This window comes from Cyanistes caeruleus, chromosome 2, assembly GCF_971803275.1.
Source record: "Cyanistes caeruleus chromosome 2, bCyaCae1.hap1.1, whole genome shotgun sequence".
Taxonomy (NCBI): domain Eukaryota; kingdom Metazoa; phylum Chordata; class Aves; order Passeriformes; family Paridae; genus Cyanistes; species Cyanistes caeruleus.
In genome coordinates, this window is record NC_141702.1 from 41,495,146 (window position 1) to 41,523,054 (window position 27,909).

Here is a 27,909-nt window from a genome sequence, read left to right on the forward strand (position 1 = left end):
CTGGCTACAAAAAAGATGATTTTAAGGGGAAAAAGAATCCTTATTTTGATGTGTTTGTAAGAATATGGCTGACATTCATTTAAATTGAATGACAACAAAGTATTTTAAATATACTAAATAGAAAATGAAATTGAGTGTTTGAGGAATAAATCTCTAAAACAATGTATTCCATTTTCTTTTAATTTTCTTTATGTTTAAGAGTGTAATTTTTAACATAGGGAAAACATTCATTTTTTTGTAGAAGAACATTGCCATCACTTGAGCATGTTTTATATATATATATATATATATATATATATATATATGTATGAGCATTGGTTTTCTCTTCCCAATATATGTAAGCAAGGTCAGTTCATACATTTCTAGTACTTTGTAGGTATCTTGTGGCTCAGGCTTGAGCACTCAGAGAATCAAACTGCAGTGTAATATTGATTCTGTGTGAGTATATTCTGTCATGGAGAAATACACTTGGTAAAATGTGTTGTGTGTTCTCTGCTATGGTCTTTGGTGGTTATAACTAAAATTCTATGCTGTAGCTTTAGTGAAGGTTTCTAAACAATCAGCTGTTAAAGGTTCTCTAAAGCATTAAGTTTTTAGTGTTTACTGATAGAATTCAGGGTCAAGCACCTCCTGTTAAAGAGTATCTGTATCTGAAATATGTCCAGATTTTGTAAGTATAAATCCTTTATAATAATTATCAAGTTGAAAGTTACTTTGTTACTTTGAAAGCTGAATCTAGTAAAGCTTTGACATACATTACAAGTTCAGGATATTTTCCAAAAATAAAGGTATTGGCCTTTATTTATAACATAAAATATGTAATTATTTAAATCACATTTCAAGGCTGAGGATTATTTTGGAAAAATTTTTTCTTTAGTGTCAGTCTCAAATAACTGAGTGGGGCAGGAGTACACAGCAGAGAAGTATCTCTGTCTAAATACGTGTCTTTAGAATCCTCACAGCACACACAAACACACTGTTAAGACTCCTCCTCCTTCCAGCTGGTAAGCATTTTATTATCATTTTGAAAGCATTTGCTCTGAAAAGAAAAATGAGGATAGGATGACCTCCGAAAAAGGGGGATTCTTCAGTACATTCACTTTCATAAAATAACATTTTTTTAAGCTATTACTTAAATAGTCTGCTTCATGCTGAGAATGCATGTTCCTTGAAATTTATAAAACAGAAAATGCTTATATGACTTAAAAAAGATTACCCTTACAACACAAGATATGTTTTCTGAAAAGATTAAGTTTATAATTTGATCCATCCAGCAGAACATAATTTTATTATCTTCTTCTCATGATACACGTACACTTTATTTGTCCTTTTTTTTACAATATTGTCTTTCATGTTACCCTTCCTGTAGCAGAACTCTTTGCTGTGTTTGAACTGGGTCACAAATGAAAATTCCTCCTTCAACCCCCATCAGCATTTTACTTTCAGTGTGAGTATTTCAGCTTGGATTTGCTGATCCAGTTCACTCTGGGGCCCTACAGATAGCTGTATTTACAAAGGCAAGGGAGCAGCACAGATGTGGAAACAAGCATAAGGCAGAGACAGGAGAATAACTGCTTCAACTTGTACTGCTGCAGAGAGAAACAGGTATGGACACACAGCCTCACTTAAACATTTATGAGGAGTGGTGTGGATATACAGTGCATGTATCTTGGATCAGTGCAATTTTACTTTCTTTCTTTCATAAAGTACTTGTCATCAATCTTCTGCAAGAAGTAAGTGAAAACAGAAGCTGTCATCCATGCCCTGACATCTGCCTTACACCCTACAGGCAGCAAAGATCAGCTCAGTTTTCTTAAACACCAGGCCTTTCTACTTTGCTTTTTGATAGCCACAAGTTTTGCTTTGTCTGTCATACTGTCCATCATAAAGATGTGTTAGATTTTTTTTTCCTTCCTTCATTTTAAAGATCCAAAGGATGATGGAGAGTTTTTCTCTGACAAAATGCCCGTCTCTCATTCCAGCTGTGTGTAGTACCTGCTAGGCATAGCGAAACAACTGTAGTGGATAGCAGGCAAGAAAACTACATTCAGGACATAAAGATCTGATTTAACATACTATACAAAACAAAATGCAATAGAGCTGCAGAAGAAAATGTCAGTGAAACATATGGCTTGACTTTGCATTCTTTCTGAAAATAAAAGTTTTGCCTCAAGAATTGCAGACTCAGACTTTCAATCTTCATTGTCTGAGATGATTGCATGATATTAGGCATTGTGTTCTTCAGCTCTTCAGCATCTGGATGTAATGAGATGCTTTAAGGAGAGTGTCATTCTTGATGTTCTGCCATAGCTCTAAATTGCTTATTGTCTACCAGTTTGCATTACAGATGTGGTTTTTGCCTAAAGTAACATTAAAACAAAATAGATATTCCTTTTTTGTTAGAAAACCCACCATTAGTATGTGTGGTTCGTGCTCAAAATTATGAAATGAGTATATAACAATCTTCATGGGTAATTGAGAAAATAATGAAGTTTTTCTCATGTTTGCCAGACAAACACAAAAGGAGAGATTTTACAAAAGGGCTCTTATTCCTGTTTCAAATTCTAACAGCCCCAAAAGAATCAAGACCTGATAAATCATAACAGCTATTTTTAGTCTCTTGTGTAACAGCCTACTTTGTAGCTTTTAGAAACTTCTAACTCATACATTGCCTTGGTGATCTGCACTACTTTTTTTGGAGCTGTTAGGATTGAGCCGGTATGTACCTTTAAAAAATATAGCAGATTTCCTGGTTAGTGGTAGATTTCTTTAAATACTTTTCCAGCTTTCTAGAGACTTCAGTATAAACAAACAAAATGTTAATTTCGAGAAGTTATCTTGGTTCTGGCCAGGAGAGGGTTAATTTTTTCTGTAGCCAGGAGGGAGCATGGCCAGGAGCCCAGAAAAGGGAGTCTCTTCTGGGGAGAAGGGGTTCCTTCAGGTGGAGTGAGCATGGCAGAGGGAATGGTGGTGATGCCGGTTCCAAGCAACCATGTGTGAATTGTTTGCTTGTTACTGATAATGTAGCTGTTACTGTTAATCTTTTTTGTCTCATTGCTGTTTCCAGGAATTTGGTCTTAGTTCAGCCTTTAAGTGGTCTAAAAGCTTTTTGTCTCCAATTCTCCTCTTCAGCCACCCACATGGGGAGAGAGAGGAGAAGGGTGAATGAGCAGTTCATGATTTCAGTGGGAAGGCTGAACTGGGGAATACCATTCCTAAATCATGACAGTAATTTGGTGCCTTATCTGGGACTCGAAGGGTTGAGATAACAGCAGATCTGACCAGAGCAGGTTGGAAACAAATTTGTTCTAAGTCTATCTTGTATTAAGAGCCACTGGACACATGTTGCTTGGTCTATTCTAACCCTATATATATATTTCCAGATATTCCTGCATGTGCCCATCCCATTGCTCTTTTTCAGAGCAGGGAGAGGGATCAGGATTTCTTTGTTACTGTACTGTGTGATATCAGTTTAGGATGTGACAACATCAAGGGCAATGAAGGTCATTTGGGATGTGTTTTCAGTGCTGCTCTCCTGCCCGTACCTCAGGCACTACCTCTGGGAGTCCATTGATAATTGTACCTGGCCAGTGGGAAGAACAGGGGGAGGGTGACTTCCCCCAGCTTTCCCCCCCCCACATGGCTTTTCCTCCTTCAGGCTGTTGAAACAGCTTCTGAGACTCTTGAGTTCCCTTTGGATGTTAAGGAAAGCATGTTCTTGTTGCTAAATCTGCCAGGCCTTCTCAGTGTTTGGAGTCAAGACAGAGATTTCTAGGGAGGTTTTTCAGAGCTCTCCCCCAAGGGCAGATAGATAGTCATGAGCAGCATAGAAGGTAGGAGAAAATGGGTCAGCTTTTGAAGGATTATTTTGCTCCAGTGGTTTGTAAACTCACCCCTGAAAAGCTACAGGACCCTGATTAAGTAGCAGAATATTTGAAAGAAAAATTCTGTGGCAGTTCCAGAGAGGCAGGAAGTTATGCAATGTTCTGACTACTATTTATTGGACACTGCTCATTACTAGACAGCACCCTCAGGGGGAATGGGGGGAAAGCACCATGGCAAATCAAACTGCAGCTGGAGGAACAACTTGTGATGCTTGGTAGCAGTCACCCCTATACAGAAAAAACAATCCAAAACCAAATCAGTTCGCTCAGTGAGGGATGACGAGGAAGCAGGAGCCTCACAAAAGGAGAAAGAGGCAGGGCCAGAGATAATCACTCAGTCCCTATCCCTTGGTGAGCTGCAAGATATGCAAAAGGATTTCAGCCACTGGTCAGGTGAGATCTGGCTGCAGCGATGCTGGGGTATCACAGCCCATGATTTAAAAGCAGATGGTTGTCACCCTGAAAACTCAGCTTCTGAGCTTGCTAACATAGTTTTCTAAGGACTTTCCCAGGAAGTAACTATAAACATAGATATGTGTACATTCTTTCTGTTACATGTCTTCTGATGGGCATTTCTCATGGCCAGTGCAGTGAGAAAGTGTTATCCTGACCATCCAATCCCTGGCCGTGGTCAGAAGCCTATAAATCCTGGGAGGAAAAATAAACTCTCTCTTCTTTTCACCACACCTCGACCTGTGTCCATGTGATCTATTCATCTTCAGCGGCAACAGATGGTAGTGAAGCCAAGAAACTGGGATACCTGTCCTGGAATTTGGGTGTTGACAAGGGGATTGGGAAGGGGACTGAAACCCTCAGCCTCTGGAGACCACTCCTGTCAATCATGAGGGAAAGATATTCTCTCAAGAATGATTGGTAGTGCCCAAGCAGGTGGAACTCCATGCAGAGAGGTATCCTGTGCCTGTGAGCATTAGTTGTGCTATAGGTAATCTGTAGGGATTCAAATAATGAGCAGTCACCTGTAGATCCAGATGAGGCCCAGTGTACACAATGCCTGGGGCAGAAGTTTGTATGGAGTGCACCCTTGTCATATGCCAACTCACTGGCATTGCTGACAATGAAAGAAGAGCAGACCTGACTCTGGCAATATGAAGATTATCTTTTTTACTCCCTTAGAATATCCTCTAAATCCTAACTGTGCCCTCCTGGCTACTGCAAAAATTAACCCTGTTCTGGCCAGAACCAAGACAGAAGTGAAGACTAAGATCCTGGGTTTGGACTACTATGAATGTAATACTAAATGCAGAGTAGAGAAGAAACACAGCTGTTGATTTGGATCAAAGTGAAAATCCATATTTTGCAGCATTCTGTTTCTGTAAATGTGCAGAATAAGGTGCTGCAGATGTAAAAAAGCTTTCAGTAGATGAGTTTTGAATTTCTGTTCATACAGCAAGATAGAGTGTCAAAACAGTGAACAAAATGTTCAGATGGAGTGTTTTGCTTTATTTCCAAACAAATAAGTACTTATTTTAATTTCTTTTGTCTGGTCTTCCAGACAAAAAGTACATTGGCATTTTCACTGAGCTATGTGTAACCCTTATAGAAAAAAAATGTTTCTGAAATGCTTCTGAAAGCTCTGAGGCTGGGATACCTAATTTTCATTGAGAGGGAAGAATAGTATCAAATAATTTAAGATTCTGATCTGCAATGGCTATACTTATGCTGGAAAATTTTAGTGGCAAATACATAGGTTAGTTCAATGGTGTTGAACTTGGATAGCACAGGACAACAACCTACATGCATGCTGGGCATGTCTGCATATTTGTGACTATTTTCTCTTTTTCAAATTCAGGATGATGTCCAGAAATTGTCTGAAAGACTCATACTTGGTTGAGATTAAAACTGCATTAATTCTAACAATTTTACAAACTAGATTATTTTTCTCCAGTGTCTGGAACTGGTCCTCTGTGGCACTGCTTGTTTTACGAGCACCTGTATCACAGAATTATAGAATGGTTTGGATTGGAAGGGACCTTTAAAACTCATTTAGTTCCACCTCCCCTTCCATGGACAGGAACACCTTCTGCTAGATGAGTTACTCAAAGCCTCATGCATCCTGATCTTGAACACATCCATGGATCAGGAGTCCACAACTTCTCCAGGAAACATGTTCCAGTGACTCGACACCCTTGTAGTAAAGAATGTCTTCCTAATATCTAATCTAAACCTCTTTCAGTTTAAATTCATTCCCTCTTGTCCTGTCATTATGTACTCTTGTAAAAAGTCCTTATCCATCTTTCTTGTAGGCCCTCTTTAAGTACTTGAAGGCTTCTCTAAGGTCTTCTCGCAGCCTTCTCCTCTACAGGCAGCTGAACTCCTTCTTTCACGTCAAGGAGACGTGCTCTGGCCCTCTGGAAATCTTCATGGCCCTCTTCTGTACTTGGTTCATAAGGTCCATGTCCTTCATATTTTGGGGGGCCCAGAGCTGAACACAATACCCCAGGTGGGATCTCCCAGGAGCAGAGTGGAGGGGAAGAATTTTATCCCTTGACCTGCAGTCCATGCCTCTTTTGATGCAGTCCAGGTGCGATTGGATTTCTGACCTGCGAGTACAAATTGTCCATCATATTCAGTTTTTCATCCACCAGCACCCCTCAGCTGTTCTCTGCAGACCTGCTCTCTATAACATAAATTGTCTTGGATTACAAGCCTAGCCAACAAGTGGCCAAAGAGGGGTTTCATGAGGGTATCTTTTAGGGGGTGGCATTTTCAAAACATATTTGATATTTGCCTTGCAATTTCAAATAGAAGTTTGATCAAAATATGTTGCATTCTGTATAGTACTAAAACCAGAACCTACATTGACAACATTTTAAAATCTTAAAACCATTACTAAAAATGAAATATAACTGGTTTGATGAAGTCATTCTTCAAACTTATGCTTTTTTGTCTAAACTTCTCAGAATACATACAAATAATCTTTAAAAGAATTGCAAAAACAATTTTGTTGCTCCTGTCGAAATTATACATATAAATGAATTATTGTATTATTTTCCTTAATTCAAGGCTCATTCATTATCCAAGGTAAATTTCACTTGCTCTCTTCTTACTCCATCCTAGCTGTTCCAGTTATCACAATTTTTTTCAGGAAAAATTGTTTCACATTTGCCTACAAAATAACTCCCTTAAAATGAAATGTCAACAGACAACAATAATTGATTGAAAATACAGGTTCAGTGTGTATCTTTCTCTTTTATAACACCTACACACTATGAAATTGTTTAACAACTAAACCTCAAAATTATGCTTTTATAGCCTAGACTGAGTCTACATCTGTAAAATCCAATTTTGCTGAAAAATACAATTTTTCTTTGTAGCATTGACCTCATACTTTCCTGAGGTTCATTTGATAAAGACCCTTAGCATTTCTTCTCAGCAGTATGCTACCTCCACTGATCAGAAATAGTAACATACTGAAAATTAAAGATGTGTCTTATCTGAAAATAAATCCCATTTATATAAAAAGAGCATATAGCTACTCTAGTAATAAAATTTATTTTGTGGTCTGTGTATAATTTTTGTTTTAGGTTCAGAATTACAGCTCATTATACCCTCAGACTTACAGTATGAATGTATTTTATAAGGTGATTTAGTCTTCCTTTTTTTTTTTTTTTTTTTTCCTTAATCCTCTTTTTTTTTTCTTCAACTTATTTTTTCTTGGTTCTTCTTGGAAAGAAGGAAAAGAAGTGGATATGTGATGAGAGGTGATGCAGAAAAATCAATTCTGTGGGACAGACATAAAAAAGCTTTTCATTCCATCAAATCCATGGGACAAAGAATAGGAAAAATGTACCCTTTTAAAGCCTTCAAGATGCCAGTTTTTCTAGGTTGTTGATATTTCTGGCAAGTATCTTAGAGAAATCCATATGAGAAATAGCTGATTCTTTCTAAAGGTCTTCTCTAATTCCTGCTAGACTGTTAATAGTTCACAGGAAGCAACACTGAGTGACATCACTAACATCTCTTCAGAAATAATTGAACATTTAACTCTGGCAAATGTAATGGTCAAAGGTATATGCTTTCAATGGGAAAATGTCTGGATAAGATTCCAGCCTATATCCAGAGAGAACTCAGTTTTTTCCAGAGATATGAACACATATGTAGTGAGTTGACCTTGATTACCTTCCAGGTGCCTACACAGCTGCTGCTCTATCACTCCACCTCCTCATGAGGGGTAAAAGATAGGGTGAAAGGATCATGAGTTGAGATAGGGAGATCACCTACTAATTACTTTCCAATTACTAACAAGAGTAAAACAGACTCAACTTGGGGAAATTAGAACTTTTGCAAAATCATTAAATTACTAGATGATATAAATACAGATTCATTACTCACACAATGTTATTATAATGGAACTAGCTCAAGGAAGTACAAGATTGGCTTGAAATGTTTTTTTAAAGGTATGGATTTTAGACAGCAAGTGGTAAAATGATGGAATTTGTTGCCACAGGTAATTATAGAGACAAACAATACCAACAGATAAAAAAATGGATTACACCAAGAACTATAAAAATAAGGCTTAGAAAACTATGTGCCTTCTAAGGCCCTTAGTCCAATGGCTGGTGATCTGAGGGTCCACTTTAAGGGCCTTGGTAGATGGTCAGGTTTGTGTAGCTTTCATGAATGCCATCTCCTGTGGTCACTCCTCTAGGCAGACCACACCACCTGTCTGGTGCTGTTAGGGCATTTCTAATGCTTGTATATTTGTCATTAAACATTCAATCACTTTTCTAATTCAGAAAGACCATGTAAATTCCCTTATCCTCAACCCAACCACACATATATCTATCTCCTTACAAATATTTGTGAAGAAATTGGCTTGTAAATTTCAGGAATATTTCAGAGAACTAGCTACATCAATGTTTTTTTCTGGGTTTTATTTTGGGTGTTTTGTTGATTTTTTTTGTTGTGATTTTTTTTTTTTGTTGGTGGTGTTCAGAAATTCAAGCTATTGCACATCTTTGGTTTAGTTTGCTCTATTGTTTTATTTCTGGTTCATCTTTTAGGACATAATTTCTCTTCTGACAATGGCATAGAGACAATGGGATGCTCTATAAACATCTGAACTGAATTGATATGTGACTGAGATTCCTGGGGTTTGTATATATCTAGAACCATAGCTTCTAAATACAGGAAAATGCCTTTTCACAATGACAGTTAATGTTGATGAGTGGTTAGAAAATGGCTCGGATGATGCACGTGATAATGTTACTTTACAGTAATTTACAATGGCACAATAGTCCCATTAACAAGTGAGTCACATGAGCTGGAGGCTTTTTGTTGTATTTACAACACAATAAACCCCTACTTCTCTTCAAATAAAAATGTCCATTGCAAATCATTGTGCTAGTGTTTATATTTTAAGTTTCTCCTTTATTAATTTCTCTTTCCATGCTCACCCTTTTATATCTTGTCTAGCACAATGAAATTATTGTTGCTGACAGTGACTTAACCACAGCTGCAGTCAACCTGCTGCTGCAATGATTGCAAATGTGGACAAGGACTATAGCCAGTGATTTTTTATTTTTTATTTTTTATTTTTTGAGGAAGTCTTGGGTAACGGCATAATCACTGATCTTTTTCCTGTTCTGTAATTGTAGTTAATGGTTAACTGCTTCTGAATGGTTAACTTTATCTGAAACTCACACTTCTCCAGAATAGGATAAAATATATAAAGTTGATGAGAAAGAATGTTTGTAGCTTGTACACAACTTGAGTAACAAGTATCTTTTGTTTCCTCAATTTTTTCCTCCAAGTGATTGCTGGGAGCTATAATATGTCCTAAAAATGAGAGATCTGTAATTAGCTGATGTTCCATTTAGAAGATGTTGATTCATTACAGAATAGGGATGTTTACTCCACCCTTAATTCTATGAAGAAATCAAAGGGATCTTAAAGAATATGTAAAGGAAAAAAAGACAAATTTATTTTAAAAAATATTTCAGAGCTGTAATATTTCCTAGCTGTAACTAGGAGAACAAAAGATTGTGATTCTTGAATAATACTGATGTGAATTGCTTAAAGGATGTGGCTCTTTTTCTGTAACAATCAGTTCTTTTAACAATTGGTGTGCAATTTATTGCCGAAACAATATCTCAGCCGTACTCTTTCTGTGTTCAGTTTCTCATTATGCCATTAGATTTTTCTTGACCTTACATAACTCATGTTGAGTCATATGTTCACCTGACCATTGAATTACATGACCTCTGATCGATCAGTAAAAAATCAGTTACATCTTGCAGTTGTTACTTGCAGTGCTTTTTGTCTGTTAAACAGATTTAATGCCCTATATTACTCCATAACTATATCTCAACCAGAGAAATCAGACAAAAAGTAATGTTTTATTATTAGAAGCCTGAATCTTTAAATTCCTCAGGACATGTCTTATCTGAATATATCATGTTAGGTCTGTTTTGCAGAAACATCTTTCCACAGTTTTGAAGTTATTGAATGAGCCTTTGTTGGAGACACAGGGTGTAGGAAAAAAATAAGATTGAAAGTTGTATGGTCATAAAGCTCAAATAAGAGTTTGATCCAGACATTTCAGTTTGATTTTCTTCCAATAGGAAAAGGAGTGTATCGGAGTGTGTTTGGGTTTAGTGCAATAAAGGAAAAGAAAAAGGAAAGTAGGAAAAGAAACATTTATCTTCAGGACAGATGCTTTAGCTGTTAAGAGCTATTACTATTTCCCTCTGAGTACAAAATGTTACAAATATCTTCTCTTCACCCATAACTTAAGCTCATAACTTGAATTCATACTTGGGTCCAGCAGAATGCAGAGCTTTGGGCTGGGATGTGATTTGACCCATTACGGTCACTGCCATCATAGTGGAGAGTGACAATATTCAAGGATCAAGGAAGATGTTTTAATATTTGCTATGATCCTCTGTGAAGTTGTACTGTGCTGTAATTGTGGTCTATCACCAGGACAAGAACAAACAACTATGAAAACTGCCATATTTGTGGGAACTGAGTTACAATAAGGCAGAGAATATTGTGGTCCTACCTCAAGATCAGAATTTAGTCAGTGGACTCTTGACAACATTTTTTTTGTCAGCCTCAAACCTCTAGGGCATACTTTTGTGCCCCCTGCTTTTCAGGACCCATTTCTAGAGCCCTCATCCCTTGTATTTCTCCTCTCCCGTGTCCCTGAAAACCAAATTTTTCTTATATACATATCTCTTTTATCTTCACATGACCCAACTCAGAGCTACCAGCATCATTTATTTGGCCTTTACATCTTGCAACTTGCTATTTGCTTTACTGTTTCCCTATCTACCACTGCATTCAGCTATACAAGCTCTTATTCTTGTAAAAAACACAGACACAGGCTGCAATCATTAGAAAATAATCCTCTACATGAAATTTTTAAAAAAGCGATGATGATGGAAAACCAACAATAATAGTCAGACTGTTTCTTAGAACAAATATTCATGGGCTTTACATTGGTATGTACAATTGTGGTACTAAAGTCTTGTTAACAAATTATTTGCATTAAAATCTTAAGCCTGCTGTGCCTAGATAAAAATACGTGTTGTTTAACACTTAATGCTTCCGTTAGTCTTTCTTGCTCATTAACATCTATGTATTTTCCCTTCTTTTTCTTTCTGTTTTTCTGAAGAAACTTAAAAGAAGATTAGTATTTTATCAATGAGTGAAAGTAGGACTAATTCAGGGATTTGGCCAGTGCTATAGCTGCATTCACTGAATCATGGTAATTCAGCAATAGCTGCAATTCTTCCATGACAACTGCTCAAGTACAAACCTGTCATTAGGAAATCTGCATGTACATAGAGTAAATATACTCAGGAATTTACTAAAGTGCTGTGGGTTTTCTTTAAAATAAGATGATAAAAAAATACAAGAAATTGAAAAATATTTCTTATTGTTATTTCCTGTAATGTGCAAAATCAAAATAAAAGGCTGAGAAAATATTGAAAGATATACACCTCCCTTTCTTGGTAGTTTTAGACAAGCATTGTTTTATTTGCTGCAAATAGAATCTCAAACCTTCACATCTTTTACCCCAAACAAGCAAAGGAGAAAAATACCAGATCTGAATTTCTATTCATTTTTCCCATACCAAATACTTTGATGGGGTTCCTTATGTTTAAGAGTCCATGCTCTAGAGACTGGCAATATTTTTAAATACCTTTGAGGTCCTTGAACAAATGACTGTACATATGTCAAGTAAATCTTCCCAAGTTTCTGCAGCATATAACATCTGACTTTTAGAAACCTGAGAAACATATGCTGTTTCTAATTACAGAAAGATGTCTGTAACATTCACAGTAACCTTGTGAATCGGGGGCATCTCCTCCTTAGGCATGAAAGTAAGGCTTTGAGTTATGGGCTCTGGTCTTGCATCAGACTAGACTGTTATCTGTGTCTGGGTAGCTCTTCATCCCTTCCCCACCTGGGATTACTATCCCTGTATCAGTAAAAATGTGGAATATCATGTGTTCAGGCTTTAGGTGGAGCAGTTCTGAGCTGGGAGTATTGCACTCAGTTGTCATTACTTACAGTTTAATACACTTGGCTGTGAAAGGTGCAGCTCAGGACCCTCCTTACAACACATATTGGTTTTAACTGCCTCAATTGAGGTAGCTGCAAGCTCCCACTGTGGCTAGAAACATCCTCTTCTGTGAGAACAGACTCGACAAGCCTGTCAAAACACCAAAGAGAACTATGAAACTGCAGGAATACAGCTGCTGGGATTTGGCAGCAGAGATAAAATTCTGGCTGGGTAAGAAGATAAAAGACACACTTTAAAAAATTGGAAATTAATGAAATCTACTAGGGATATGATGTATCCACTTGCCCCATAGGGATTTTCATGCAAAGCTGCCTAAGGATGCTTTACTTTTACATGCATTTGAACACTGCTATAAGATATTATCTCGAGATTCTGTAAATCTGAGTCAATCATCTGGATGCTGTAGCATGTCAGATGCCAAACCATGGAAAACTACATATGAAACTGTCAATCAGACAATCCAATTCACAGTGACACAAGATACCTTCATATGGGCATTTCACGTGCCAGCTGAGTAGAAATGATAATAGTTTGGTTTGTGCTAGATCTGATCCTGGAAAGTATGAGGTAGGGAAGAGTTACCATTGCTACTATTCTGGAAGTAAAGTTAATTTCAAGCACAGTTTTAGCAATTTGTCTTCTCTCATCTATATTTGAAGTGCCTGTGTAGAAATTCTCTCAGAAATTTTAAATGCGAAGGTGTAATATTCCTGTGTTTCCATGGGAGAGAGAAAGCCCAATCAAACATACAGTTGGCCTTAGATCTATGCACTGTAAAAGTGGCAAAAGTAATTCAGGGCTCAACAGTAAAAGAAGCAGACAGATGAGAGACACAAGGCTGAATTTATTGTATCTATTTATTATCCAAGAAAAGGGGGGAAACAGTTCAACCTCTAAAAGTGAACCCAGTTCAGTCAGAGAAGGTAGATGCCTTAGTGTCTCTACAGTGCCTTTTTGACTTTCTGTTGTGGTGCTCATGAAACTGATATGCCACAATCATTCATTGATGTAGCTTAAAAGTCTATCAGAGATAAAAAATTTCCACATATTATCTTGGTTTTCTTGCATGACAGCTATGAGAGGTGTTAGTAAACACTGCAGACAGTCCTTTACTGCTCCCTGGAAAGTGAGGATGTGACAGCAATTGCAGTAACCTCTGTGGAGAGTGGATCTTTTAGAAGATTATTTTACTAAACCTGGAGAATTATGTTTTGGAGCTGGGTATTTGCAGCATTTGACTCCAAACTTTGCTTGGGATCAGCTCTTATATCAAAACTTAAACCCATTCCAGTTCTCTAGAAAAGTACAAAATGCACAGTGCTCTTAATTCCCTTAAGGAACTTATTTAAATTTTGACTTAACAGGATTTGTTAAGCTTCGTGACATTCTTGAGGTCTTTCTTCTTGCACAAGCATTTAACTTAAACTTTTGTGGTGCTTCAATATGGATCTTCAAGGGGTGATTCAAGTTTGTTGTTAGGGGATGCTTGGCTGTATTTTCTTAGCTCATTTAATTTCTTTTTCTGTTTTTTTTTTTTTTTCTCATGTTTCTGTGGAAAAAGGGGCTTTATTTCTACATAATAGACTTACTTTCTGGTTAGCAGAGTGAGAGCATGTGAGATTGGGTCCTTAGCTGATGTAAACTACTGGGTTGTGTGCTCTTTGTTGCCATAAGTAAAAGTGTGTAACAGATTGTTTTATTCACAGTTTTAAGAAAGTGAGATTTTGACCAATGGAATTTAAGTAAATCTGACTCAGAAAAATGAACTCATTTTTGGGCTCATTTTTATTCAAGAGAGAAAACAAAATCTCTCAGAGCAACCTTTCATCACTTTGTCTTCTTTAACATGTCCAGTTTTTCTGCCTGCAGAAACTCAAGTAGATTTTAGACAATTGTGTCTTGATTCTGAAGTTTTTGAGATCTGTTTTTAAATTAAGCTTTGCCTATTTTTAAAGATATTATGTTTCAAGAGGGGTTTGCTACAGCAAAAACAGCTGGTCTTCAGTTCTCTTTGTGACTTCATATTTACCATCTCTTCTTGTAGCCACATCATCCTATAGCTCAATGAAGGGCCTTTCAGAGTGGACAGTCAGTAGCATTAAACAAAAGGTAACTGGGGAGAGGGGTGGTGAAGATGGAGTGGTTTAGTGAAAAAGAAAGAGATGAGGAATAGGACAGAAGGAGAGCTTGCCTTGTAACATCTATTTTTACCAACAATTCAAATGTGACAGAGACGTTTTTGTGAGATTCGTGCCCTGCTCCTTTCTGCAAAACTATCACCATGCGAGGATGTTGGGTTCTCTGTCTCTCCTATTCATTTTCATTTTGCTACCATATGTAGGTTGAACAGCAGATACATGTGATGTTTGCAAGTTAGGTCTTTTTGGATGGCTAGATCTACAAATTCCCAGAGGGTAATTTTAAAGGAAATTCATTCAGCAGCATTTTCTTACTCCCTTCAGTCAAATGAATGCAGTTCTATGGTGGTTGTTCTTGACAGTGTCAAGGGACTCTACTTCAAATACCATAAATTAGTGTGAATTTTTGAAGCTATTGACACTTTTGAAATAAAAAGCTAGCATATTTTGTGCATTTTAGACTATACTAGATTGATTTAAGTTAGTATTTTTTGGGAACTGCTGTCACAAAATACAGATTTGCTATTTGTGTAATCTCTTAATGAAACAAAAAAAAATTTAGAATTATTTATAAGAACATGTTTTTTCAAAGTTATTGCTTGAACTGTAGATCTTTGTTTTCACTTGAGTCTGCACTAGAAGTGTAAAGGAGAGCATGGATGGACAGGAATTTTTATTTTATTTGCTTCATAACAAGAAAATACTTAGTATTAAAAAAACATAGGTAGCTTTGGAAAAGTCAGTTTGGAAATCTAATGGAAAAAATCATCATTTATCATTAAGGAGAACTACTTCTGGTGAGAGAAATGTCAAGTTTTTTTTTTCCTTCAAATGAATCCAGGGTTATGACATACTAATTTGATTTTGGTCAGGCAGTGATGGGAAAACAGACCACACATAACTGATATATAAGCCAGAAGATGAAAATGTATTTGCATCTTAAAAAAAATTCTGTGATTTGATATACTTAGTTTATACTTTTGAGGGTCTTGATTTAGTAGTGGTGAAAATACTTTGTATCTTCAGAGGATCAGTGGAGGCGCCCAAATTAGGAGCACAACCTTTCATAAAGTTCAAGAGGTCATTGGGTCTTTTTACCAGTGAGTTTAAGTCCACACATCATTCTAATAACCATGTCTGAAGGTATTGTAGGAGTATAATCTCTCTAAATGCTTTTTAACCTGAGCTGTTTGATTAGGTGTCCTAAAACTTGCCCATGGAACATTAGCACAGTAGTGTAAAGGCAAGGTAGGGAATCCATGCTAAGAAAATACCCAAATACTGCTGGGGAGGGAGGGAAGCCCTGGAACTCTAAATGAGACTTGCCAACTCAATTGCAAAAAGATTTATTTTTAGCTTTAGGGAGAGGTGCATATTTATTTTTTTTCCTTCCGTCAACTAGCAATGAGAAATGCAGAATACTGCATGCAGCTTTTGCATAAGCTAATCAAGAAATCCATCCTGTAGTCTCTCATTTAAATTGCATGAAAACTGGAGTGAGAAAACATTGGGGAAGAGGAGGCAGAAATGTTCAGCTGAAAATGAACCCAATTTATAAACAAGATAAATTAAATACTACAGCTGTATGCCCAAAAACAAAATAGTGAAATGGTTAAGGTATTTGTATAATCCTATTTTTTTCACTACAGGTATTCTGACAGCTAAGTGGGAAAAAAATTGATACTGTGATTGTGTGAATTGAAAAGAGGAACTCTTCCTTCTCCTCATGATACAGAACTATGTGGAAAATGGTTATATTACCTGCTTTTTCGGTATCTTCTGTTGCAAAAGGTGTGAGGACTGGAAGGGGTGAGAACTGAGAAATTTCTGACTGAATCTGGGTTTGTCCTGCAAAAAGCTGCTTTGTGTATTTTGAACTTTACATTAAAAAGATTCCTAACCAGTAGGAGCATGTTGGTACTACAATAAATCAAGAATAGGTTGGAATATATAGTCACAGGCATTTGTTTCCCATGGAAAATTCCTCTCCATTTGAGCTGTATACAAATGCAGCTGTTATAGGTGCTGTGGTGGCACCAAAGGCCAGAGGGAAGAGCTACAATAGCTGCTTTTTCACAGAAAATGGTGTCCAGCACTTAGGTGTGGGTTGTCAGGATCCTGAGGGTACAGCTAATTTTTGCTGTCCTTACCAAACTTCCCTGGGCTCCACCCATCATGCTCAGACCTGGGACATCCCTCCACCAGGCCTCCACCTTTAAGCCCCCACGGCCACCAGTCCCTGTTGAAAGACCCCCGAGCTGTTCACCAGTCTTCACAGAAGTAATTGTGAATGCCGTTTATTTCTATTATTAACACACCTTTTATAGGGTCTACAGGGTTTGCGGGCAGAGCAAGTTACTATTGGCTAACACACACAGGTTTACATTCTTATCCTTGTACACAAGGATATTGTTTTGCTTTACTCTCTCTTCTGCAGGCAAGTTTCAAGGATTTCAGCCCTTAATATCACGACTTATTTCAAAGGCTGGTTTGTGCATACAGGCCTTTACTAATACATAAAATATAGCAACAAGTCCCTGCCCCAGCCATGCCACATCAGGGCCAGTCTTCCTCTCCCCAAAGACATGCCATATCCTCAGGGTTGGGCCTGATATGCAGGGATGAGGCTACCAACACTGCCTTTTTAAAGCATAAATTGTTGTTGGACTATGTTCTACTGTGATAAACACTGGCAGTGTGCACAGTCAGCTGGACATTTCATGGAAAAAATTTCTCTGATTATTTTAGTTATATTTATATCCTTGACAGGAGAATATGTCAAAATATAGATTAATGTTTTCTGGCTTGCAGGAAGACACTATTTAAATTTAAAACTAGGCACATTCAATTCTATAATATCATAGTTTGCCCTACCCAAAACAAACAAAAAAAAAATTAAGATTATTTGAATTGTTGGATGAAAATCTCTTTCTTTGTAGAGATGTCACACTCCATCAGAATTTTAGCATTGTGATTTAATTCTGATCCTTGAGCCTGATCCATGAGACCGAGCTGCAAGCTGTTGAAGTATTGCCAATGGTGGTAACAAAAAATTTGCATGTTTTTCTTTTTGTACTGGTCAATAAATAATTTTCCTTTTTTTACACAGTTTTGAATAAATGTTTATACCTTTATGACAATAATATTTCTATTGGAATTGAAACCTGTCTTCTCTTGTCATTAATGAGCAATCCTAAGATAATTTTTCCTTAATTGACAAGTTTCTGCTAGTCAGGCTCAGTTTCCCACCATGCTCTGTATGTCTCTAGAATCATGGATAGGTGTTATATTGAATCTAAACATAAAGTTTTAAGAATAGTTACTGAGTGGATGCTCACATGTACAGATAAGATTGTAAAACAGGCAGATAAATAGATATGTGTTGCAGGACAGCAAGCAAACTCCCTTGAAAAATCTTCAGTCACTTATATATATCAGATGGCATAAAAGGAGATAGTGCTTCCTAATAGCTAGAACAGACTTTGAAGGTCGAAGCTCTGCATAGGGAAATTAATTTTGTGTTACAGTTGCTGTATAAAGCAGCTGTGATGGGAATGAGTCACCTCAGTCCTACTAGGGCTCAATGTGAGGAGTTAAAGGGCAGTGGTTACGCTCGATGTGATTCAGCAGAGAGAGCCAGAGGACTTCTGGCAAAAAAAGTAGGGCCTCTGCTGCTCTTCATTTCATCTTTTAAAAAAGTTACCATAAATTTAGTTACTGGAAAAATATCTCCCATTGCCCTAACCTTTTTCTTCTACTTCCTGCTCCCTTGCCCTCATTATTGACTGAACAACAATGGCTCTGCACAAATGCATTCACTGGGAGTCGTTCACGCTTTGCCAACCTTGTTAGTATGCATATGAAAGTTAACTAGAAGTGTAGCATAGCCAGGAAGCACATAGCTGGCTTCAGCAGGAGCTGAAGGTAATTCAAATTATTAATTTTTTATTTGGAAGATATTTAGTTTACCCACTTCAGTTCAATGGGAAATAAAGAATGCAACAAGGGAAACTTTGGAGCAAATGGATTTAAGACTATAAAATTAATATTTAAACATGAGACTATGAGGAAAAACAATAGCTACACACTATAGATACGCTTACCTCTCATTTTCTTTTAAGCATATCATGAAGTGTTTTCTAGCTAAATAAACAGAGTCTGTAAGGGAAGCTATATATTTCCACTGAAAATCAGTATATTTTATAATTTAGGATTAGTTAAGTAAATTAATAAGCCTCTCTCACTATTGCAGCTTCAGAAAGAATGCATGAAGAAGCTTTTTGTAATTGCATGTAACTCTCAGATCCAGAGACATCTATTTTTTTTTCAGGTAAAAGAGGCATTTCCCCAAAAGGCTTATAATTTATATTTTTTAGTTAGCTACTTGAAGCTGAGTAAAATGAAGCTGGGGGTGTGAGGGATGGCAGGATTAATCATACAACACAGCACCAGTGCCTGTTATCCATTGCTCCATTTGAGCTAGTCCTACTGTCAGACTACAAAACATCCAGAACCATTAGTATTATATCCATACTATGGTTAAATTAAGATAGGCTAAAACCAATGTGTTTGGTTTTTCTGTTGGTTTTATGGGAGGTTCCTTTGTGTGTGTCTGTTTTGGTTTTCTTTTTTAAGAATTAAGTTCACCGACCGTGGCGTAAATGCCATTAATTGTGCCAGCTTGTACTACATGAATTAATACTCATTAATACTATGTGAACTTCTGTGAAATGTGAGGGGAGGTTTTTCACAGTTACCAGTCTGAGTAACTCTGAGTGCAGCTCGGGGGGTGCCTTTTTACAGGTGTTTGTAGGAGATCTGTTGGAATCTCCATGGCTGGTGAGAGAGGGCACTTGTTAAGGTTGCAACGGAGTAGTGTTTTACTCTGGCAGTTTGGAGATGAAAAGGTGAAGGTGGAAAATAAGGGTAGTATGGGAAGCAGGAGGGAAGGCAAGCCTGATCCTTGAACCTGATCCATGAGACCAAGCTACAAGCTGTTGAAGTTTTCCAATGCTGGCAACTGCTTGTTTCATCAAAGGGAGAATGTGTGTTCTGTCAAAGAGTATTTGTGATTTCCCTGAGCATCATAAATGCTGTATTTATAATTTTGCCTTTTAACAAAATAGTTGTAATTTACGTTGGAAAAATTGAATTTTTTTAAGTATTTTGCTTTGCTTGACTTTTTTCACCTTCAGGAAAGTGATGCTCAAAGTTGTTTAGAAAAGATATGAAGAAAGTTGATTGTCAAATACTGCTTTGAGTAATTCACCATTTACCTTGCAAATGTAAAATTTAGCTTACAGCATGATGATTTTTTTATAATTCATTTATGATCTATGACAGTCATCTCAAAAATAGCATTTGTGAGATGGTTACGTTGGCGTCTTTCTTGTAATAAACATTTGTAGAGCAATTGTTATTTAGTAGAACAGTGGTAATTCAAAATATTGAAACTGTTTACTGTGCAATATTACAAAAGAATCTTTTTAGTCTCAACAGAATGAAGTAAAAGCAAAGTTCTTATCAAACACATGTATTAGTTTTCTTAGTTCCATTCTCTCTTCTGAAGGGATTAACAAAATAGAGTGTTCAGGAGCAGCTCCTTTCCTCCCCGTCCATTTATAAATTCTGGGTTTTCAGCAATACTGAAATGTGAGCTGTAGAACTGTAAAGATTTATTTCCAGAATCCAACCAGAAGTGTAGACAGTTCCACAAACACCAAGATCCATACAATACAATTTTGAGCTAATTTTTGGGATACTTAATCAGCTATCTGTGCAAACTTCTGCATGTAAAATGTCAGATATGCTTTTGGACAGAAACATTTATATCAAGCATATTATTCAACTGAAAGTTATTTTTGACAAAAATATTAATAGATTAACACTTTCCATAAAGCTTGGTAATTCTGTGGAAGTTATTAAGAAATGTCTCTGCCTTTAAACAAAAGATAGAAAGTGAGTATTTCATAAAATGAAGTGGCACTTACAAGAAATGGTTTCTATGTTGCTACCTGAACTGTATTTTCTATGATGCACACAGCTCTGGTCTCCTGTCATACACAACCTCTCTTAGTAGAAGATATCTTAATTAGCAGCAAATGAATTATTTGAAATTTTGATGATGAGAGGAAAACAAGCTGAGGACTGCTGAAATTCTGGAGCAATTTTTCCAAATTGGAATATTTCTGATGGTAATTTCAATTCAATCAGAAAAAAAAAAAAAAATAAGAAATTTTGCTTAGGATCCATGCAGTTCAATAATGTTGTTATAAATATGTTCTGCAATCACATCAATGCATTCCAGTCTGTCACACAAATAAACAAACTATGGAGCAGAAGAATGTTCTCTACTTTGTGGGTATTTCTCTATGGAAAAGCTTGTGATGTATAAGATATGTGGTGGCTTATCAGGGAAAATCCCTTCCTCAGATTGGCAGGTGGAAAGCTGAAGAGCTATGCATTTGTTTGCAATAGCAGACAATAACAAGGACAGTTAAACTCAAAATCAAATCCTAATGGACCTGACAGAAAAGAATAGAAGGATTAATTATTTTGCTCTGCCTAATACACCTTTGAGACTTACTGTAAAATTTAATTAATTGTTCATGAGGCACTTTGACATCATCCTATGAAATAGGTTTGAGATGTATTGGTGGTAGTTTTTTCTCATAAAAGATACATTATAGTCTACTACTATGTAATCTTTCTCAGTGAAATAAAATAATAGTAAATTTGATTTTTATAATGGTTCTGTTAGATTGCAATTACTTTTTCTAATTATATATGTTCAGTACATAAGCAAGGAATTGCTTTGTAATTAATTGCCATTGCTATTTCCACAGATTAAAAAATACTGGTATGGTAGTCATAAGCTGAAGGAGAATACATGCTAAAAGTTGAGTGAAACACTTATCAGTCAATACACAATAATTATCAGCAGAGAGTGAAAACTGTTTTCTCAAGCATTTATATATCAAGTTATAAACATCCTTTGACTTTACAACTCAGGAAGTTAAAGTAGCAAAGAGTGTCTTCTTATAGGCATAAAGATTGTTTTAAATGGATGCACTCTAAAACACTTTAGCACAAGCTTAACTATTCAGTCAGCAGAAATACTGATATTTAGAAATGTAAGCATGATTATGTGCAAATTTCTATGGAAATAATGGTGCAATGCAGCAGCACTCACTGGGAATGAGAATGACAGGGAGTTTGGTCTGGGAGTTGTGATGTAACGCTCTAATATTTCTCTGGGTTCTAGCATTTTTGGACTTGGTGATAAACAACTTAGAGATGCTTTAAGATCATAGAGTTTTTTCCAGGCAGGATATTTTGGGTTTATGCATCTCTGAAATTGCATTGGTGGTTTTTTTTTTTAATTTTTATTTCTAGTGTGCAGGTCTTCATATATGTAGAAATGCAATGTTCGTAGTTCTTCCACTTCCAAACTTCTCTGTAAAACTTGTTTCCTACCACTTTGTCTTCATACTGTTCACATTTTCATCCATCTCCTGTCTCTTTTGCTCACCTCATACATGATCTAAATGAGAATCTAGGATATCTCCATAGTGAAAATGATAGATACCCTCAGAGCTCAATTCATCCCATCTGCCTAAAATATTTGGTGTAAAATGGGATGATACTGATGGCTAGTTTGGACACACAAAATCAGTGAAGATCCATCTCTTTGTGAAATGTTTTCCCTTTGTGAAATATTTTCACAATTGAACAGTATTTATTACTGTACAGTTTTAAGAGTAGCTACTGCATGATTTTATAAGTGGAAGTAAAAGGAATCTTTCGCTTTCACTACATAATCAAAATAAACAAGGGCTAAATATAAAGTTCAATACCAACACACAGTTTTAAATTCTAAGACTAAAACTGGGAAGAATAACTGATTTCACAATGCAACGTGAAAATGTAACAGTCAAGTATCTAATATGGATTTTACTGTAATTATGAGAGTCATAATTAACATTTATCAGGTAAATATAAAGAATTCTTTAAAGGCTTCTTTTTCTATGATAACCTGTAAATTAAAATAGTCTACAATTTTGCCACCATCACAGCCTGTATCTGTTTATAATGAATCATGAGAGAACATATAACATTTACATACAATTGCATATTACAATTTATGAATAGATTAATATATAATTGGGTTGATCATGTGAAGTCACCTAGATCTTTGTATCTAAATCATGTAATGAATTTGGTCTTTGTTATCTTTTCCATTACTGAATGGGCAGGAGTGCTGCTTGTTTGGATTTAGTACTTGATAGTTTTCAACAGTCCTCCACCTATCACACAGTTCCCCTTTACCTTCTTTCAGTTAAGTTGTCAATCAAAACTGCTGAAATCAGCTTGAGTCATAGAATCGTAGAATGGTTTGCACAGTGTCCAAAAAGTTTAAGTTTAAAGTTTCTGACATCTAGAGATGAGGCAGAGCGAAGAATAGGTGTGGATTCTAATGGTTAGGAATAAAAAAGAATACATGTTTTTCTTGTAGTGAAAGGTAGCTTTGCTTTGTTCATAGACGCAGCTGGGAAACAAAATCAGGCATCATTGTGTTTGAGCTGATATTTAAAAACTGGACATCTCAAATTACCGTATAACTAAAGTTTAATCATACTACCTTTGGAATAAATAGACTAGAACTCATTCTTACTGATGACACTTTTTTGGTAAAGAATCTTCCATTTGCTTTATGGATTTCTCTCCCTGGCAAGAAGTGTCAAATTTAGCTGTATTAAAGATAGCTTACCTCTCTGTTAACCCCTGTAGTGATTTTTGCAAATACATAGCAAACTTCAACTGGAATTTCACATCATTAGATATTACTGAGTCTTTGTTTGTTTTTTTATTAGTTTTATGAGTCAATGGACATTATGTGCAATTAGAAAATGTAAAAAAAAAATTAAGTTTAAATTGTGTGGGCTTGTATTTAGATTTTATGTTTTCTCCTCAAAAAAACACCAACAAAAAAACCCCCCAGTTTTCATGAGGATGGTAGAATTGACAGAAGATCTAATGCTCTCAAGCCATGAAATTTTCAAAGATGTCAAGGATTATCATCTTCTTCCCTACACTGGAACAACTTTAACAATGGAGCTACCCAATAAAGCACCTCAGAAGGGTGTGATGTTTCTTTTGAGTTGATATCTGTGGTCTGAGTACCATGTCCACTTCATAGCCAGGAGGATTCCCAAATTTTAGGAGGAAATGCCTGCTGTCAAGTTTATGCACGGGCACACGTGCTTTCACTGGTCACAAAAAACAAACCAAGCAACAACGGGTGATAAGGAAGCTATGGGGTTTTTTAAACTTTTGTGCTAGGTTTTAGAAAGTGGTAATGGTGGCTGCCCTTAGATATGAGATAAAACATCATATTATTTACTTGTAACAGTGTGATTCCACACATTACCTTCATGGGAATAGAGAAGGAGTCTTGTTTGGTAAGATTTTAACTTTCAGACTAGTAAACTTTTTTCCAGACCTTCATGCCAACCATCTGTTAAAGCATCTCTACAGAACTAGCCATCTGCTAAGTATTAAATCTTTTCTAGTGCTGTGCTTATGAATATTTTTTCAGGAATATTTAAGTTTTCTGTTTCAGCTGATATTGTACCAACAAATATGAATAAGTGCATTATTCTTATAATTAAAACTCTTGCAGTATGCATACTCCAGATGGGTAACTTTTAGTACATAAGTCATCATTCATAGGCAAATGTCCCATCAGAACATTAGTGGATTATCCATTATCTAATTCAAAACATAAACTATATTTCTATTATCTTGTGATTACATAACTCAGGATTAATAAGCAAGTAATAGCATTTTCCTGCATTCTGCTCACAGTGTTAGAGGTAATTTAATAATATTTACTTCTCTTGCAGCCATTATATATAGAAAACTTGTAAACTGAAAGATAAAATTTACTTATACATCAAATTGGAAAAAAAAAACCCTCTTGAGCATTACAAAAAACCCTGCTATATTTTTATATATTTATATATATATATATATATTTATGTCATTTATGACATTGGCAAATAAAATGTATTTTTTATATTGAACTTATTATGGCTTTGCAGTTGGTGGTACTATAATGAAACTAGTTTATCGATGTGCTAGCTGAATGACTGCAAAATTATTTGTTGTCATAGATTTTTATGGTAACTTCAAATATAATTATCATTTGTAGTTAGCAAGAAAAATAAGCATAATGATTTTGTGTGGTATAAAATTACCTAAAAATTTATCAGTTTAGTCAGCTTACTGTTTTATTTCTTTGAAGCATAACAACACTATACTGAAAAATACATTATTTTCTAAAACTATGAATAGTTAGTGAAGCACAATAAATGTAGGAAACTGCTAATTTCAATCAACTGAGCTTTTGCTATAATGAAAACTGCTATAGAAAGTGAAAACCTCTGACAGTTCAAAAGTACAGTTCTGATGGTTGAGGTTAATTGAGACATACTAATTGAGAGAATTAAATAGTGAAATTATAGGCAAGATATTCTCAAGAATATTTAATTTAACTTATTTGCTCTGTTCTATGAGACTTGCATACATTTCCTTTAGGGAAAGTTCATGTCACATTAATTCTTTGTCTTCAGTCTGGGTAACCAGCAGGTCAGTTCATTATTGTATCTATGGACAAGTATTTTAGAATTTAATATATTTCTTAACTATTTTTTACAGGTATTTTGGTGTACCTACTCTAGGCATTCTACAATGCTTTACATATGTAGGATCTTTTCTTAGATTGAATGATAGATTATAGTATTTATTTCTCTGAATAATTTTAAATGTTAGAAGCAACAGACTAATGGAAGTCTACCTATGCATCCTTCCTCATATTTCCTCATATTGCTCATACAATTAAAAGTATTAACACTTAATATTTCCACTTTAGATCACATGTGAATGTTGTGAATATCTGGGTTCTTAAAGGGAAGCAAAAGTTCATATTGTTAATGAAATGCAATAATATAAAATGTTATCTATTTCTATCCAATTAAAAGTACTCAGTATTTTTTCTATTTTTAGTGAAAATTATTTAACTCCTGTAGCACTGTACAGCATAAGAAAATTGGGACCCAGTAAGAGTAATTGTGATGGAAAAGTGGTGTAACTTTCTCGAATGCAGAAAGACTTACCGGTCTTAAAAATGGAAATAAATAAAGCTGAAGACAGACTAAGATAAATTAAGGACAGGGCATACTTACATAGTAAAACACTTAAACTTCCTCAGGTCTCTTTTATTAGTTGCTCATATTTTTCTACCTAAATTCCTAGGCTCTTTTCTCATTGTGGAAATTCCTGCAGTTTGTTTGCAAATATATCAATGATGTTTCACTTATTGTTTTTGCTGTCTCCAATATTAGTCTTTAAACTTATAAATCTTATAGATAATATAATCTTATCTTTATAGTCTTATCAAATCATAGAATCACCTAGGTTGCAAGAATCCTTTAGAATCCAGTCCAACCGTTCACCCAGCACTGTCACTGTAAGCCCTAAACTGCTAAACCACGTCACCCAGCACCCTGATCCAGATGCCTCTTAAAACACTTCCAGGGATGGTGACTCCACCACCTTCCTGGGCAACTGTTCCAATGCCTGACCACTCTAAGAGTGAAAAGACATTTTCTAATACCTAATATGAATCTCCTTTTTCTCTGCTGAAGGCCATTTCATCTGGTCTTCTCATTGCAGGCACAGCAGAAGAGATCAGCCTTCATCTCATCCCAGCCTCCTTTCTGGCAGTTGTAAAGATCAATGGGGTCTCTCTAAGCCTTTTCTGGAGACTGAACAAACCCAGCTCCCTCAGCCTTTCCTCATAAGACATGGCATCTAAACCTTTAATGAGCCTAGTTACCCTTCTTGCAGAGAAATTGACTTATACATTTTTTTTCAGGGACTTGTGCTATGGAAACGCATGCTGGAATGATTACTAAGCAAGTGTTGTGCAAGGTCATGTATGGGTGATGCCTCTAACCTTCTACATTAAACCCAAGCTGAGCGTTTAATGAGCTAGAATTTTTGGAGTGTCTTACAAAAATCAGGCAAATGACTCATTTAGGTCTCCACGGTTTGCTTGTTACGTAACTGCATCTTTTGTGGTGCCACATGCTAGATCTCTACAGTGAGGATGTGTGTACTGAACCTGCTTGGTGAAAAGCAGAAGCCTGCCCTCTCTGTCATAACTTTTGCTCTATTCATTGGAAGGCAAGTGGATGTAGTTCCATGCCACATGTGTGCATGTGTTGTGAGTATACTCACAGCATGGCTGAGTCTGGCTGTTCAGGAAGGCGTTCAGAATAATTGTTCAGATACTCTTGAAGATCAGAGTCAATTAATTTCTTATCAGGACTGTGGATGAAGAAATATAGCAGTGGGTAAGAGGGAGTTTCCTTGGTAAAAAACCCTGCGCACTTCCTGAGTTACTATTAAAGGAAGAAAGGCAAACTTGTAAATTATAATCATGATTAATTAATTTTTTGCTTGTTACTTAATGTCCAATAGAGAAGAAAATGAAGGGACAAGACACTTTTAATGCCATGAGACAAAGTTGCTATGTTTTCATGCTGGTCAAGCACCTTTCATTTTAAGTGCTATCCCAAGTTTATAGCAGTGAAAGAAAACAAAAAGTAAGCCTGTAGTGTGCTAGATGTCAAAGCAGCTGAAAATCAAATAAACAAATTAACTGGCCTATCTTAGCTGCATTAGAACTCTCTAGTGATAGAAAAGGACAAACATGGGTCCAATGCCTTTGTCAGTTTTGCTTCAGTTTGCTGTCAGTTGCTTTATTTCCAAGGAGTGCAAAGAACTTACATAGAAGTGATGAATACATCAACAGATCTGCAAACATCTGCATACTTTAATGTAAGAATTGGAGACCAGAATGATACTGATGCAGGAAGAAGAGCTGTGTGGAGACTGTGGGACATGGACTATGTGATACATTATAGATCCTGGTAATGGGATAGGAGAAGGATGGATTCCCTCCTTGCTGCTGAGTCCTTTGCGGACATGCAGTCAGAATGACAAAAGTACCTTTGAAGGAAAAGGCTTGCTAGAGCTTTCTTTGTAGGCTCTCACTGGGTAGACATTGGCAGCTCCAAGATTTTGAGGTGTGAAAATAATTCAAAAACCTGTCCACATTCTTTCAGGTCCATTACACCTAAAATTGGAGTCAGGTTTGTGAATTCTCCTCAGTCCTCATGTCTCATTTTAGCGGAGTAGAGGTAAGGATGGGAATGGTATGGACAGCCCAAAAAGGACTATGGCATAACAAAACCAAATAGTTTGG